The sequence below is a fragment of the Mustela putorius genome, unplaced genomic scaffold (genome assembly GCF_011764305.1).
Source record: "Mustela putorius furo isolate JIRA1106 unplaced genomic scaffold, ASM1176430v1.1 tig00000407_pilon_pilon_pilon, whole genome shotgun sequence".
Classification (NCBI taxonomy): Eukaryota; Metazoa; Chordata; class Mammalia; order Carnivora; family Mustelidae; genus Mustela; species Mustela putorius.
The window spans coordinates 17,883,247-17,902,196 of NW_025421373.1; positions in this window are offsets into that span (position 1 = coordinate 17,883,247).

Genomic DNA, 18,950 nt, shown 5'->3' on the forward strand with positions numbered 1-18,950 from the left:
CATATAGTTCCCCTCCCTGGGCTATGGATATTATTTCCCTTCCTCTGATCAGGGAATTGAGATCATCAGTTTTAAACTGTCTTCTTCCTACCTCCATGACAGCCCCTTCTCCATTTGCATAATGAGCGGGCCTTCCCCCATTTATTCCTAAAATATTCATATTACATAAAAGTGATATTTCCATCCTTTATCTTTCTGTCCGACCAGCCATTATTGTGTTCTTCTCCTCCTAAATGCAAGATGGTTTCATCTTGGAATGGAATCATCTGCATCTGAGGAAAGAAGGGAGAAAGCAGAAAGGCAAAAACAGAACAACAACAAAAAACCACACCTCCTTGTGAAGCATTGCCTTTTTATTTTGCAAGGTAAGCCCCCTCCACGGGAATTCTGCCTACATCTAACTAGTCAAAAGCACGAGGCCACGGGCTAGCTGCGAAGAGAGTCTTGGAGGCTAAGTATTTTAGTTTGGCTCATCTACGTTCCAATAAAAGGGAGAGAAAAGATTTTAAGTAGGAAAATACTAGTGTCTGCCATAATCCCTTATAATTAGTTCTTCATAAAGAAATCATAGAGATTTTAACCCCAAACTATAATCTCTTTTCACCCCTGGGAGGGAAAAATCCTCCCATCACCTTAGTAATGTTACTGTAGGTGAAACTGAAATTCCTTGGTGTAGCATGTAACGCCCCTTCGTATCTGACCCTTGCTTTGTCTTATTTCATTCTTCTCCATCATTTGATGCTCTAATCCATTTGAAGTGCTCACAGTGTTATTGGTACTTTTGTCTATATTATTTCTCCTGCGAAGAATATTACTGCCTGCATTTGCATCTAGTGAACTCCTATTTATTTGTAGGGGTTCCAGTTAAATGGGAGGAGCTTTCCCTGACATCTGAGGCTAGGTCAAGAGCACTCCTATATTCTCAGGTATCCATACGAGGCAGGTACACTGTTGGAACCTGCTATTTACCTGTGTGTCTTCCCATAAGACTTGATAAAAGGTATTATGCATTTTTTATTTTTTTATCCATCCTGGCATATAGTATATGCTCAATACATATTTGTTGGGGCACCTCAGTGGATCAGTGAATTAAGCCTCTACCTTCGGCTCAGGTCATGATCTCAGGGTCCTGGGATCGACCCCCGTATTGGGCTCTCTGCCTGCTTCCCCCCACCCGCCTGCCTCTCTGCCTACTTGTGATTTCTTTCTCTGTCAAATAAATAAATAAAATCTTTTTTAAAAATACATATTTGTTGATTGAACAAATAAATAAAATTCAATCAATGTTCAGGTTAGAGTCAGTCAACCATATACAATCAATTCATATATATGATGATACTGACAGGTGTTTATATTAACTTGAATTTGCGTTTGTCCTCTCTTTTATCACCCAGGTAGCCTAGTAAGAACTATCTGGAAATTACTTGGAGAAAGGATTGTCAATAAGTAAAATTTTTTAAAGATTTATTTATTTATTTTGAGAGAGAGAGAGAAAGAGTGTGTGTATACAAGTGGGAGGGGTGCGGGGGAGGGGGACAGAAACCCAAGCAGACTGTGCTGAGCTTGAAGCCTGACACCGGGCTACATGCAGGGCTCAGCCTCACGACCCTGAGATCATGACCTGAGTTGAAACGAAGAGTTGGGCATTCAACAGATTGTGCCACCCAAGGCACCCCATCAATGAGTAATTTTGACTTTAGTTGGAAGCGTTGCCACTTTGAATCAATTTTTAACTTTCATTCTTGCTTCGTAGAGTTTTCATTATTCTGACTTCTTACTGTGCAAAATCTTTCAGGTAATCTTAATGCCTGTGTCATCAAACTAAATAGATACAAGTTGGTTATTAAGATGTTACAAGTTTAGGGATACTTCAATGCAGTTTATGTTGCCCTTCTCCCTCTTCGTCTTCTTTAAAGACAACGTGCATTATTTGCCCGATTCTTGAGTGCCTACAGTGATTTGAGCCAAATTTTAAATTCTATTAGTGTGTTTATATTGGCCCTTAACCTCTGAATTTTTTCATCTTCTAAATTTACATGGTCTTGAATTTTTGCTTCAGCTTACATAAGCCTTAATACTTCTTTTATATTTCTATTCTCTCATAATTTTATTATATATGGTCTGTTGTCATTTTCCTTAATTCCTTTGTGGAATGAGTCATCATATAAACAAATATCCCTTCACATGTATACTCACACTTGCAGGGGATTGAAAAATACATAGAGGAGACACTTGTCTATGCTTGTGCCCAGAATGTTTCATAGAATCATTCCAAATGCAACATTTAGTCTAATCAGTCTGAACAGTCTACTTCTTTAGATGCGTGTTTTCTTAGTCAATAAGTATCAACACCAGAGAGAAATGAGGTTTCGTGAAAAGCAATGACATAGTAGAAATTTAGATCTGTGAGAACTCATTTCAGATTTATTATAGTAGGAGAATAAAAAATACATTTATCAGGCATCTAAAATTCTACTTTGTGAATTATAATAAAGTTTATGTAGCACTACTTCTCATTTTATAGATGAGAAACTTGAATCTCTGAGAGATTAAAGAACTTGCCACTGTTACAGAGGTAATAAGAAACAGCCTCCAAAAATGTGATGAAATTTTAAAATCTCCCTTTACCATTCTTCTGGAGGTTAGAATGATAAATGTATGCCTTTTGGTTCAGGACACACCTGTGAAAACTCCCCACCTAATCCACCTATGGAACCCTGGACAATTATTTAATTCTCTGCCAGAACATCTTTATCTGAGTTTAAATGAGATAGGACATGTAGGTAGTGTTTAATAAATATTAGGTACTATAAATGAGAAGAAAGATGAATTATGTTCTTTTTATATAAGGCAGTGAACTATGTATACTTAAAAGACTTCCGTAGAAAAGAAATATACAGTTGATCCCTGAATGACATGGGGACTAGGGTGCTGATCTTCATGTTCTAAAAACTATGTGGTAACTTTTGACTTCCCCAAAATGTAACTATTAATAGCTTACTGTCCACTGCAAGCCTGACTGTTAACATAAACAGTTGGTTAACACATATTTTTTATGTTTATATATTATAGACTCTACACTGGCAATAAAGCAAGCTAAAGGAAAGAACATGTTATTTAGAAATATCATAAGGCAGAGAAAGTACATTTACACTACTGTACTGTATTTATTGAAAAAAATCTGTATAAGAGTGGACCTGCACAGATCAAACTGTGTTGTTTAAGGGGCTAACTCTACTGACGCATTCTAACTTGCGGATCATTTTAAGTACGAGCGACTTAATGTTCCCCTTCAGGAAACTGAGCACATTTTTTACTTGACCTTAATTTCCAAAAATATTTAGTGTTATGCAGGAGACTGTGATCCTTCCCAGGTTTGCATGTGGGCTTCCCAATTTATTTAGATGGGATCTGATAGCTGTTGGGTCTCCTGCGTGCTCATGAACATCTTAACCATGATGAAGAAAAACACCTCGAGCCCACCTGTCCTCTCATTTTTCTTTGGTTCTCATCATCATCATTATCATCTACAACAGCAAGCATTGATTTGTCACTCATCATAATATAATAATGATCCAAGATGTCCTGATATAGATCTAGGAGTAGCAAGACCAAAACTCATGTCATTTGGTTCCTGGGGACAAGGTAGCAGGCAGAGAGGAATAAATTGAAGGGGGGGTGAATGAAGTATATTTGCAGTAGGCAAAGCTGAAGCAGGAGGTTCTCTGGCAGAATGACCGGGAACAATAAGAGGGTTAATTCAGCTGGGTATGGTGTATACATGACAGGTGGGGGATCTGTGTAGGGCAGTAGTGGGAGATAAGAATGGTAGGACTGAAAATGAGAGAGATGGATTTGGACATCACTGTGGGGGGATGACGGGGGAATTTTGAACCAATTCTACTGAATCAATTAAAAAAAAAAAAACATTCCGTCCAAAATGAGAATAATCTGACTTTAAAAGATGCTTCCTAATTAGCTTAAGGTTGATTTCTAAGTAGCCAAGATTCTAGGATGAGTTTCAGCTCGTTTCAAGCCAAGGTTCTAGGATGAGTTTCTTGTTTACTGAAAAAAATTCCAATTCTCTTAATTTTATGTCAAAAATTTGGAAAGTCAGAGTGAGTAATGATGAGGGTGGGAAGATGGACAAGATTTCTGGATTATAGGAGAATGTCTTTTGAATATGGAGTTGGTGTAAGATCTGAAATATCAGCTACAGAGTAAGAATTTAGACAATAGAGGACTATCTGCATTCAGATTTAGTTTTTTAAATTGTTCCGTTTTTAGAGGAAATATTATAATCCTTTCTGGCTATTCTGGCTCAATCATTTTTATGATTTTACCAATTGGCCGAACTTGCTTAAAATGTTTGAAATGTGGGATAAGAGAACAAGCCAGAGATTAATCTTCTCATCATGCAAAAACATTTTAAAACTTGTCTTTAAAATATTATTCCCTACCCCTGCAATACTCTAGTTACCATGACACATAACAAACATTGATAAATCAAGTTTGGTGGTCTACTTATTTGTTAATGTGAACCTGGACCATGCAAACATGCCTTACTCAGGCCCATGTGGGTGGGGAAGAAGTAAACTGTGCTGTCTACCAAATACCTCCAATGCTAATGGAAAAGCAACTATTCTATTTCTCTTCCGAATGGCTGGTTATTGCCCATCTTCATAGCAGAGATAAATGGATTCACTCAAAATCTCCTAACCAACTACATGGGTGGCCCCATTTTATAAGTAAAGAGAGTCCCATCCATGAAAACTCTCAGTTTCTAAATTAAACACATACATGCACACACACACACCACTTTCAAGAGCAAAGCGTCCATGGTTAACTAGTTCAACTTATTTTAGTATGGAGTAATTAATGGCCATTATCCCTTTCAATCTGTAAACGGGAAATCTATCACTTTGGCCTAAATGATACAAATGTTGTGTAGGTCTTTTGTGTTCCTTCCATGGGTTGCTAATGTAGCAATCATTTGTATACACATTCATGAACACAAATTCATTTACACTTGTGTACATGTTCTTATTGCATGTTTATTAATATTGCTCTTTCTGACTCTGAACAGAAAGCACATCACATTCCAATGAAAATCTTTGCAAGCTCAGACATATAAAAATGGCAATGATACATCACACTTTTAAAGAGCATTTCATTTATAGATGGATCAGAACATACTTCTTGTGGTACATCATTTAATTGTTATGTATTTAAAATGAGACATATTTCTAATATTCTTTTCAAGCTTTCATATACTTCAAATTTATTATGTCAGTTGTTAGTGGCAATGACATCACAAGATGAATTCAAAGCAATGATTGCTTTAACATTTAAAAAGCTTAGAGTGTGCCGATTATTCAGCTGCTAAGTGAAAGTACAAATGTCAGTTTAGCTATCTATAATCTCATACTGTTTAAAGGTTCATGAATTACACATGCAGAGGATAGAAATGGAGGAACTGAATTTGACTAAAAGACCTTTTTCACAAAAAAATTTGCTGAAACAGTTTCTTCTAATGTATTTTAGTGATTAATCAATTTGATTTAAAATGTTAGAATTATTTAAGGTCTGTACTTTGGATTTACTGTGAACTCAAAGCATGTTTATATTTATTGCATCAACTAAGTAAACAGCATATGCTTAATGCTTTTAAAATGCTCTCTGGTAAAATTTAGGTCAGTACTTACTTGTTAGCTATCAGCCCCAAAGATACATTGACATATTTGATTAACGGTGTGCTTCTCCCACAGTGCTTTGTGGAATTTCTGCAATTTTATGTCATTGGCAAAAATTCAGTATCTGCTGCTACCATACACTTAAAGGTGTCTTTCTTGCATTAATTTTCTGTACTTTTCAATATTTACATACTTTCTTTTCTAAATTATGTTTGCTTTCTTTGATAAACAAGAAATTCTATCGTGTAACTATTCTTTAGAACTTAAAAATAGAGATATTCGGGAAGCATGGATTTCCTACTAAAAAAATGTGCTAGTGGACATGGTTTCAAATGCAGTGAGGACCAATAATGGCTGGAAAATAGGGATTATTTGAAATTTTAACCATTATCTGACCCTATGAAACACTGTATACACTATTACCCTGTAGCTGTATCAGCGGAGCCACAAAACCAGAGTGACTAGGAAAGAGTTATTTTGCTCCCTTTTCCAGCAAACAATTCCTGGTTTTGAGCCAGATTATTGCTGGTAAGTATAAACAGGTATGTGTTATAATAAACACTAAGAAAACTAAGGGGAGACAACTTAGCCAGAGATGTAGGAGAAGAAGTGGTTTGACTATACGTTGGCATCTGCCAAATCCCCCTTTTCTCTACAGAAGAAGATGTTTCATGGCTATAAATTTTTCCACCCAGTATTGAAAAAAAGACAAAGTTAGTCCAAAACATTTAAATCTGTCAAATGAAAGAATGAGTGACTATATAAATAATTATACTAGTCTGGGGATTGGAAAAACCATAGTGGCTAAATTTATTCAGCAATCAAAGTGACCTGCTGGATGGTGGCCATTGGTTTAAGATAACAGAATGTAGAACCACAACTGAAAAATGGGAATTATAAGGCTGAGTTCTCTTAGTTCAAAAACTGAGGCCACTGAAAGCCGCTAGCCAGGCCCAAAATTCCTCCTGAGGGTGAACATTATTAGTGTACCTTGGCCAGAAGTACCAGTATTGTATCTAGGGGACGCCAAGTAGAAATTGTCATAGAAGCCTTTCAATTTGAGTTTTGGAAAGGTAAATAAATCAACTGGCTGGCTAGGTTTATATACATCTTATAGAGAAATAAGACACAAGACTCAAAGATTCCATATCATGTTTTGGAATTGTGCATTTGTCCATACTTCTGTGTCTTTCACGTTGCTTACTGGGAGTTTTGGGGTCAGTGCTTCCTTTATCTTCAAGATCTCTTCCATACAACCTCATGTATTCAAAAGTCTTCAGGGTATTTTCTCTTGGAGGTCACTGCGAGATTAACATATTTGAATCAGAGCTCATCCTCTTTCTGCCCCAAGTCAACTCTCTCTTCTCAGTGTGTCCCTTCCTGTGATTGGTCTTACTAGTTTTTCAAGCCACGGAGATATTCCCAATAAGTCAAAGCAACACTTACCCTTTCATCCCTCTTTCTTTTCTGTTCCAGGAACTGTGCTCCAAACCCGTCAGGATCTTCAGTCTCCCAGAGCTGATCTTAAAAGCCCTTCCTTCATTGTTAAGCTCTCCTGATGTCCATTCAGCTGACCTCTCATTCTGAGGGCTCTGACCTCAAGTTCCACCAAATGAAAAAAGCTTTTCATGACTCACCTGGTCAGGACCTCCACTTTCTAGAAATCAACAACATTATTCTGGGTAGAATTTGAGCATGGTAAGTGGTAGTACTTTACAACAATTTCCTAAACTCTCCCACTAAGATCCAAAGGTTCTTGAATGTAGGGATTTTGGTTCTCCTGACTCCTCTATAGTACTTGTCGGGCAATTAATCAATACTTATATGGTTAAATTAAACTGAAAAGCAAATAGAGGGAGAGGAATGATGTAAAAGGGAGTGAGAAAATGGATGTTGAGCTGACAGAGTACCAGAGAGGGGGAAGAGGTGTTTTGTAGCTTGTTATGAAGACTTGAGACCTGGAAGCTAGTGCAGTGCAATGAACAGGTAAGTGAGGGTCATTTGATTTCACTAGCATTAGGATGGATCGGTGGGTCTCAAACATAGCTGTACATTTGAATCACCTAGGGAACTTTTACAGAGTTTTATTACTTGTTCCATGCACCCCCCCTCCCCATTCTGATTTAATTGACCTGGGAAGGAGTGTCGGTTATTTTTAAAAAGTTCTATAGGTAACTCTAAGTTGCAGAGAAGGTTAAGAATCACTGTTACAGGACTTGCTACTCAATGTGTGGCCCCAGAACAAAAAGCATAGGCATCATCTGGGAGACTGAATCTCTGACCCAATCTCAAACTTCCAGATTCAGAATCTGCATTTTAACAAGATTTCTAAGGTCACTGTTGTATGCAGTAAAGTTTGAGAAGCACTGCTTTATGGCATCCATTCTGATTTCATGCTGGGTCTAAGAATCTGGTTAATATACTCTTGGATACATTCACTGCACCTGGTTCAGACACAGCCTATCAAGCTCCAGTGGCTGCTCATATGCCGAAAGGGTCTAAGAGAGCTTAGGGAGGTGGAGGAAAGAAAATGGTGCCAATAGGAAGGCACGGCTCACAAACCCTGGCAATTACTTCAATTAGCCTTGGATCCCTATATTTTTTTCAGGATCAGTTTTGTATACTGTGACTCAGCGCATCTGCCTCCTTCCTGTCTTCTCTTCTAACAAATTCACTCTCCCCCACGAAAATCTATTTCTTTGTTGATCATCCAGAGTTTTAAAGCTACTTATCCAAAGCTTCTTATGGGGAGTATTAATGCTAATGGATTTAGTGCTAACCACACCAGTCAAGATGGCAACCACATCCATGAAAGGATATTCCTGTTTCCTGCCTCTTTCATGCTGGGGAAGTAATCAATAGGAAATTTGGAAAGGATGTAGGAGTGTGTGAGGGAGGGGACATAATCTCCTAATGTTGACAGGGCTCTCTGTCTTTAAGTAACCAACCCCAAATTTGCTTTTAAACTTGGAAGATTGAAAAAATTACCTCTATCTCAGGAGATCAGCTCTGGTTCACCTCCAATGTCATCAGGCAGAATTGCTTAGAGTTATACTGTCCAAATGTGACTACTGAGCATTTTGGAGGTGGCTAGTCCAAGTTGAGCTGTGCACCCTGCATTTTGAAGACTCGGTTTTAAAAAAAGTAAAAGAATGCAAACTACCTGATTAATATTTTTATGTTGGTTACATTTGAAACCATAATATTTTGAATAGATTGAACCAAACAATATATTATTAAAATTAATTTCAACTGTACCTTTTTGGTTGTAAAAAATTGTGTTACTGGAAAATTAAAAAGTAGCTTACATTGTGTTTCTATTAGGTAGCACTGATCTAAAAGAGCTGAGCATCCCTTCCAGTCAGTAAACATCTAGGTCAGTATTTACTTTCACTATAAATTTATTATAATGCTAATTTACAATGAAGTAGGAGATCCTAGACTTAAGCTATGGCATTAAGCAGGAGCTATGTCTTGGGTGGCATTGGCAGGGGCAGGAAAGAGCAGAAATGTAAAACTATAGATAATTTGGTTTGAATCCATTTTTCCCCCTCTTTACATCAGATTATCCAGAAAACTTATAAGTGTTCATAGATAGTCTTTGGGTGATTATCACTTGTTTAGGGGAAATTTTGGAGATGGTTCAGCATGAGTTAAAGCGATGACATTTAGTGTTTGAGAACACATGAGAGATAAATCATATCTAATTAACAAATACTTATTGAACATCTATTATGTATAAGGCACTGTGCTCTGTGATGCTCTATGCCAAAAAAAGACTTCATATTTTAAAGAGATGGCAAATGGGAGAGCATGAAGATATTCAGTCTGTTAGATCCAGTATGTCCAAACAAAACAGGTGGGACAATGTCAAGAACCTGTAACACTGTAGTTGTGTCCTTGAATTAGGTGGAATTAATACTTCACACCTGCATCTCATTTGTTCTAACCATATTGACACTTTCAAATCAGTCTTTGGCTTATTTCTTTTATTTCTTTTTTTTTTTTCATTTCTTCTACGACATTGAGAGTATTATCTATATTTCTTTCTGGACTTGGGGGAGGGCAAGTATCAGGTTAAACTTGTGTCAAATTTCATTATTTAAAAAAGATGAATTGTGTTAATAGTTGGAAGAAATACATTATATTTGGTCTTTCTTGGGGAAGAACGTGTTGATGAGATGAGACTCATATTGATCTGTGGTTGCCAAATACTAAATTCTTAGGGTATCACAGAGAAGTCATTTATTTTTTTATGGATTATTAGTGAAATAATTTTTTCACCATATCAACAACTTTCAGTATCTTTAATGGCTTTTCTTTTGACATTTTGAAAGGAATATTTAAAAACCCACAATATAATCCACCAAAGCTATATAAAGAAAGGATACAATATGAATACAGAACAATAATTGTTAATCTTGACCAAGAAGCTATAATGCTAAGACAGATACATTTTAAATAGAAAATAGAGGACACCTGGGTGGCTCAGTTGATTAAGCGGCTGCCTTCCTCTCAGCTCCGGGGATGGAGTCCTACATGGGGCTCCCTGCTCAGCCAGGAGTCTGCTTCTCCCTCTCCCTCTGCCTGCTGTTCCTTTTCCCCTGCTTGTTCTCTCTCAATCTGTGTCAAATAAATAAATAAAAACGTAAAAAAGAAATAAAGAAAGAAAGAGAGAAAGAAAGGAAAAAAGAAAGAAAGGAAGAAAGAAAGAAGGAAGGAAATAGACAGCCCTCGTGGAACCAAAAGAGCATTGATAAAGTATAATGCTACTCATGGCAAAAGTAAACAAATGTATTATCAGAACATATCCATGACAACAACATAGTCACATAATCCACTGGAGGAAAGTGGAGATGATGTTTTCCAAACACCAAGAGCAAAACTTAATGTGTCAAAACCAGAATTTTAGAAATACTGATGTTCATTACACATTACAAGAGTAAGTACTGTTTCATGAAATGCTTCCTTCAGTTGTATGTGGTGTGTGTGTGTTCTGCGTCACCATGTAAAATGTATCTCCTATTGTGGACAGTAGTCAAAAATACTGAAAGAACATTACACATTACATTTTAATGTGTAGCCATTAAACTGATGAGTCTGAAGTCTAGAAAGATTACATCTTTCCCCAAAGCCACAGAACTGATTAATAAGAAAAGTAGACAGAGAAACATAATGACTCCCTATAAACCTTACCATGCTAAGCTGCAACTTCATCTCAAACTCAAATATTTTACAGTTGAATATGGAGAAAATATTCTGCTGCAACTTCAAAAGTAATACAAGAGCTTATCACCTCATAGATTCTTTTGGGCATGATTTTACAGACTATACAGATAAGAAAAAAGTATAGTGATACAAAGTTTTCCTTCTAGTCATATTTTAGATTTAAGGAACAGCAACTATTTTGATCTTTAAGAAAAAGGTGGATTCTGATTTGCGCTCTTCTGAACTGATTCTGGATGATAAATGCCAGTGGACATACAGTGATGGCTGGACAGCAAATTTGGTGAGAAAGCATGAAAGTGTTTTAGCTCTTTAAGACAACCTGACCCACAGTGCACAGTCATGAATTTTAACCAACCACCAGAGTGTTTATTCAATAGATTTGGATGCAGAATTCAGTATGGTTGGCATGGAAGCTGAAAAAAGTCTGAATGTAAGTACTTAAAGAAATTAAGCCATTTTAAGCCATTGTAAACTGTTATAAACCACTATCCGTCATGGTAGAAAGTTAAATGGAAAAGGAAAACACTTTGTAGCTATAAAAATGAATGTTCTGAATGGAAAAATAGCTAAGCAAGTGTCTCCAAAAACGGGGATGTAAGATATTCATCAACTTTTTGCCATATTACCAAGATACATTTGTATACATTCTTAAGTTCATTAGCATCCCCTTTAGGTGGATTTTAACAATGCAGTGTCAGGAGACTAGAACGCCAGTAGAGATGAAAGGCGGATTGAGAGAATATGAAGAACTGTGGACTAACCTGGTTATAGGATTCATTTTCTTCCTTTCGTCACTCTCCCCCGGTCACTGAATCTTACTTAGTTAAGATCCGCACAAAAGTAAATCTATCATTTCTAGCAAACTTGGCAATTTTCTAGTTTCCTCTCAGTAATAAGCATGAAAACATGTATTTATTTCTAGGAAAGTAGTCTCTCACTCTTTGATTCCATAAGTATTTTAAGATCGAATTGGGCAATTTTTATCCAAAGAATTCACAAACCGCTTATATACGTGTATAGATGCATATACACACATAATTTAGATAATTATATCAGGATGCTTATAGAATTATTTTTAAATTACTGGTAGAATAAATATTTTTAAGTACAGCTGTATTAACCTCACCAGCATTTTTACTGACATCTTAATTGTTGTAAAAACATGTATTTTCATATAATTATCATTAACCTACAAACAATAACCTTCTGCATGTTTAAAGTGGTTGCAGAGCTTGTTATTATAGACTGCTTTCAGTACTGTTCATTTAGTATGCTGTGTTTTTAACACAAATGTAATCCACTCTGCATTTTCCATTTAAAATGCCTAAGGCAAAGTGCATCATAACAGGATGTAACTACGTATTAATCAAATTAGCACAACACTTCAAAAGCTTAGGCTTTTTGCTGGGCTCCTGTTAGATCACAATTCATGAAGGAAAGAAGCAGCATAATGAACGGCTTGGCAAGGGAGCAGTTTATTTTCTTTCCAGAAAGATATAGAGTGGGTTAATTTTCATGATGGGAAAACATGTCGAGAAAGGGTAACAGTAAGCATTAAGCTAAAGGACAATAAGTGGAATTTAGAATACTACCGTGGTTTTGCCACTGATAAAACATAAATTCTGTAATTATTTGATGACACAACAGAACTCCAATGACCTATTGTTAAATTATTAAATCTTCATGACCCATGCAAGTACAAACCAAGATAGTCAATATTAATATTCAGAACATGGCAGATTAGACAATTCTTTGTCGTGAACAGCACATTATACACCAATGGAAAATATGAAATGTGGTGTACCTGATTACAGAGCTCAGTGCAAACATAACATATGCCATGCAATATGGTGTAACTAATTAAATAATTATTGATCTTCATCAGTGTTTGGCTTTGTATAATCCTAAATATGCTTGCAGCACAGTGCATCAAAAACAAAACAAAACAAAACAAAACAAAAAGACAAACCTGGAAGGAACTTAGCTGGGACAAATGGTGAAGAAGAAATCAGACAGCCAAGCAAATGGAAGTTAATTATTTTGCTTGAACATGCCACTGATTGTATCATTAGATGTCTGGCACACACAAACTTCCTCTTCACTGCTACTAACAAATAACAAATGAACAGCTCATTTCCTTTTAATCTGAAACCTTCTTTCTTGGCATGGGGATTAGAATAAGGAGTTCACAGGGAGAAGTACTTGCCTCCTGATTTTTTTTTTTTTTTTTAATAAGAGTATGAGGTTATTTTAATGCTGGGCTCTGATTTTCTTTTTCTTGTGTATGAGACCAGGACAGTCCATTTGGAGTAAGAGAGCAGAGAGTTTTCAAAGGCAGAACTAGAGGAGAGTACTTTTAATTTCTGAGCATTTACAAGTGTATGCTACTGAGAACAAATGGTGTACTCTTTCACGTTACACAATGATGTGTACACATCCTGATGTGTACACCAAGCCTGATGTCTACACCTGTACAAAGATGTGTGGTGTCAACAGTAAGGGGTGCAGGAGAAGGAAAAGGGGAGGAGAGCAATGTTGGAGGCTGGACAAAGTGGAGAGACAGGAGAGAGGCGAGAAATGGGACAGGGGCCAACTGCATGAGGTAGAGGGGAAATAAGAAGGATATAATGGCAAGAAGAGAGAAACTGGAGAGTGCAGGAAAGGAGCAGAGGCAAAGGAGAGACCCCGAAAGACCCCACCACCAGGGCAAGCAAGCGTTTAACTGGGTACTTGACCTATGTTCTCAATCTATAAGGTGCTGATGGCTTAGAGGAGCCCTACAGAGTGTTTCTAATTCAAGATTTCTGGGACCCTGTGGTTTTATGACTAAGAAATTCTACAGCCTATGATTTCTGTAACTGTCCAGTAGGATTGCTTTCCTTCCCCAACCTCCTTTTCTACAATTAAAAAAAAAAAAAAGTATTTTCATTTTTTTTTTAAAGAGAGAAATTGCCAGTGCGAACAGGAGTTGGGGGTGAGGAGGGGAGAGGGTAGGGGGAGGGGCAGAGGGAACAGGAGAGAGAATCTTAAGCAGGGTCCACACCCAGCACGGAGCCCAACGCGGGGCTCCATCTCGCCACAGTGCTGAGATCGTGACCTGAGCGAACATCAAGAGGCTTAGCTTAACCAACTGAGCCACTCAGGCACCCCAGGATTTTCATTTTAAAAGGGGGGTTGCTAGGCAAAATGAAACTAACATTGCTTGCATAAAGGAACTCCTAAAAATTCAGGAGCACTCACACTGCAAAATCCTGCCACATGTTTTTGTTTGTTGCTTTGCTTTGCTCTCTTTTGCTCTGTTCAGCTTTCTCTTTTATACAGTGTGGAATCCAAGTAAGCCAGTTTCTCTACCTTCATAATAAAGTTGACATTTGGACAGAGAATTGAGTGCCCTACGTATTGTCAGCTGTTTCGCAGTATCTGTGGTCTGTACCTACTAGGTGCCACCGGCACTAGCCCCCAGGTCTAATCACTAAAAATGATCCCAGACCTTGCTAATGTCTCTGGGGAGCAAAAATTGTTGCCGACTGAAAACTACTGGTGCAAACCAAAGGGAAACCATACAGTCAGGACATACCAAGAGCAAAGATTAAGTAAATGAGAAATTTTTTGTATTTCATGGAGCATAGCACCCTCCAAGTAGTGCAGGAAAATTGAAAAAATCATGTCAAAAGATTAATTTGTAATAGCCCCAATCCATTAAAACACAAACTTGGGTACTTAGGGTGCATAAAGCTCCAGAATTCCATGTAGAAAGTAAATTTGAGGGTTTTTTGTTTTTTTGTTTTATTTTTTAAGGTTTATTTATTTGGGGGGAGAGAGGGGCAGAGGGAGAAGGAGAGAGAAACCTAAGCAGACTCTGCACTGAGCAAAGAGCCTCATGTAGGCTTGAGATCATGATCCTAAAATTATGACCTGATCTGAAATCAAGAGTTAGACGCTTAACTGTCTGTGCCATCCAGGTGCCCCAGAAAGCATATCTGAATTTTAAATAGTATCTAAAGCTGAAAGAGGAAATGAAGGAAAATGCAAGTGGGATTTAGAAAGAGAGAGAGAGAGAGATTCCCCTTTTAGGTCAATGTCCACATGTTTTGAATGTGTCACATTTTGAAACAGCTCATATGAATTTAGTAAACACATTATAGTCTGTCTTGAAAACCTTCCCAAAGAGGCTAAAAGCTACAGTTCGGTCAGTTTATACTCACATCAGTCCCTGAATAGAATCGCACAGCAGCAGGAAGCAAGATGGCGTTTGGTTACATGACTTTCTTCTGGTGAGGTGAAAATAAAATTTTCTGTGCTGACCTTACCTGAAATTGATGTTTCCTCAGAGCTACGCTAGAGGACAGAAGATTTAAATGACAGGACTTTGGCCTTCAAGGCTTTTCTGGGAATCATTCTGGTTAGGACCCTGTTTTTTTAGACACACCGAACACGTCTTGCCACCCAAACACTCAGCACTGCCTCATCACTGACCAGTGACTTCCTCTCACGTGGAGTGTATCCCTGGAGCCATTCTGTAGTTATGAGCATTGCCTGGAGGGCTTGTTACAGAACAGACTGGTGGGCTCTAGCCCCGGAGTTTCTGACACAGGGGATCTGGGATGGGTCTGAAAATGTTCATTTCTAGCAAGTTCCCCGACAGTGCCGATGCTGCTTGGCTAGTCTGAGGCCCACATGGTGGAGCATATCTGCCTCAGTATTTCCCAAGATGAACCTCACACCAAGTGATTATTCCTTTCAGCCCATTTTTTAAAAATTGCTTAAGTGTTTGGTTAGCAATGCCTGTGTTACGTTTGCTTATATGTTGCCTTTCACTATTTCACTGATTTTTTTCCTGATAAAAGCCTTGCCTCCTCCTATAGGAGATTTGCTTTGCCTTTCACTTATCACATAGTGCTGAGCACACAATAGATTCCTAATAAATGACTGCTGAATGTAGAATGAATGAAGACAATGTAAAGTATAAAGTCACAGTATATTTTATCCTTTTGATTTTTCTTCATCAAAAGTAGCTATGTTTTAGCTTGGCCTAATACCACCTCCATTTTCTTCCCACTTTAAATCTCTCCCCCCGCCCCCTGCATATAGACCTCATTTAGGAAGAACAGGAACACATATTATGGCTTACATACTTCAACATGAAAAGCATATAAAAGGACTTTATAGCCATACTTCTATTTTCATTATCTAAGTGTATTAGGAGAAGCAAACCTATTACATCTTCCTTTTGGGAAGCCAAAAACATCTGGAATTTATGTTATGAGAAAGAGCTTTGACAGACTTTATTTGACATGTACATCAACTACAGAGAAAAAAAAATCACCAGAGGAAATGTTAAACTAAGTTATGATGCTGTCCTGCCAATAGAAGATTTAAGCTGGCTGGTTGGCTGTGTCCTGAAGAGGCATTAAAATATGAAGGCACAAAATGGACAGCTGTTTCAGAGAGATCAACCCTGCATTATCCTAACTGATACATAAATGTGCAATATAATGTATAATTCTGGTATGGGGCTCCAGAAATGAGATAATTCTTAAGAGCAAGGCTCAAGTGATTTGTCACCAGACCCTTCGAAGCAACACTTTCTGTTACATTGCTGAACACTTTGCTTTTATTTAATGGGAGCTATATCATTTTTATTTGATTTTTTTATTTATATTTCAGAATTCTTGAAAGGTTATTCTGCTATCAAAGGGAAACTATGTATATACTGCCAAGCCATTTCAGCTCATATATGTATAAATAAGAGATTTCCCCCTGCCCGTGACTTCTCAGGGTTCACTGAGAAATTCCACCTTTTGTACCATGATCTGTGAGAGGGAATGGACATAATGTATCTGTCCTTTTCCCCTCTAGCTCCAGAATATATCTCCAGATGTCGTCTGAAACTGTAAAAGGGGAAAAAAAATCTTTTTTTTTGCCTTTATTTTTCTTATTTCTGCGTAAGATACCTACGCCACACACAACTTGAGCTTCGGATTCAGAAACATAACATAATATTTGAAATTAAGACTGTTTCAGAAAATCCATGGCACGCGATCATTGTAAATGTCAAATTTAGAGACAGGGTTTTCTAAAAAATGTATGCTTTCAGCATCACAGTAGTTGGAAAGGAAGAAATCCAGAGGTGCTTATTCCCAAATTTCTTAGCTTCTCTTCTGCACCTGTCTTGTTAACACTCTCTTTCCTCCCTGGAAAGCCCATGCTGCCTTTCCCCCAAAGACACAGTGAAACAGTTCCCCCAAGGACAACATAGGTGCCTGGTGGCTGTGCTGTGAGGGCAGATGTTCTCATGACATAACACCTTCTTTTCCTTGAACAAAGCTGCAAGGAGCTTTTTGCTATTGATGTATGGAAGTATGACCTCTTTAATGTCATTGAAGAGACCTGGGTCAGGAGATACTGAATATAAAAAATTCAAGAAAGCCAAAGTTGGGTCACAACCTTTAAAGCATATATTAAAAGTTTACAATAGCCAAGACATGGAAATAACCTAAATGTTCATTGATGGAAGAATGGATAAAGAAAATGTGGTATTTACATACAATGGAATATTATTCAGCTCTAAAAAAGACAGAAACCACATTTTCAACAACATGGATGGACCTGGTGAGTGACATTTGCTTAGTGAAATAAGCTGGACACAGAAGAACAAATACTATATGATTCCAGTTATATGAAGAATATAAAATAGTTCCTAACTCATGGAAGCAGAGAGTAAAATCGTGGTTGCCAAGGGGTCGGGGGAGAACTAAATAGGAGGTGTTGGTCAAAGTTTGTCAAGTTTCAGTTATACAAGATAAATAAATCCTACAGATCTAGGCTACAGCACAGTGCTTATTCTCAACAATATTATATTACATACGTAAAAATTTGCTAAGATGTAGATCTTACATTAATTATTTTTAGCACATACATAAATGAAAGAAATAATGAGATAGAGAAGAAACTTTTAGGGGTTATCAGTATATTTGTGGCATAAATTGTGATGATGGTTTCACTGGTATATATACTTATCTCCAAACTCATCAAGTTGTGTACGCTGAACACATACAATTCTTTGTATGCCCATCAGACCTCTATAAAGTGTTTTTTTTTCCCTAAATAAAAGTTTACATTTTTACCAACACCTTAAACCACTCAAATTCAAGATGACATAATTGGGCAATTTATAAAATAATAATTACAGATTTTTTCCCAATATATTAATTTATAATACACAGTGAATGGCATGATGTGGTAATGGCAAACACACTTAAAGATGTTACGAAGGGCATTGATTTCTTTCAATCAATTTTTTAAAAAGTGGCTTTTCTTTGGGAATATCTGTGTACCCTTTGGTAAAAATAATGTAAAAAAATCTTAATCTGAGACCCTATTCTGAATGCAAGCCCACAGCTAAATGACACCGTGACCCACTTTAAATAGGTACTGTATACAAGATATTTTCCAAGCCATTTTGGAGAATTAGGCTTATTTCACAGATTTAAAACATCATGTCAACATGAAAGAAACTGAGTCCTAAAGATATCTAGATTTTATTTTTTAACGTAGTGTAATTTAAATGTGTTTAGCCCTTGTGCAAAAACAAAACAAAACAAAACAACAACAACAACAAAACAAAGACCAAAAACACAAATACATCCCCCCCCCCGGGGGGAAAAAAAACACAAGTTGTGCTACTAGTTAGTGCAAGAGAATTTTCTGGCATTCAGTCCATATGTGCTAATCTGTCAGAGCAGTTGAATACCAGCGAATGTTACATTCAAACTCTGGTCAAATGTTAGTTGCATCCAAGCAGATATTTTTCGCTGAAGAAACTTTAGGGTAACTAATTGTACTTAATTGTACAACGCACTCTGTAGTTAATATTGGATTAATACATCACGTTTATATTCACCTTCACTTTCCATGTCCTAACCATTCCTAATGTCTCTGTATGGCTAGTGGGGACTCTTTAATTGCCTCTCTGGACAACGTGGGGCTAACGTTCTTTTTATTGGAAGCCTAATTCTAGAAATTCCA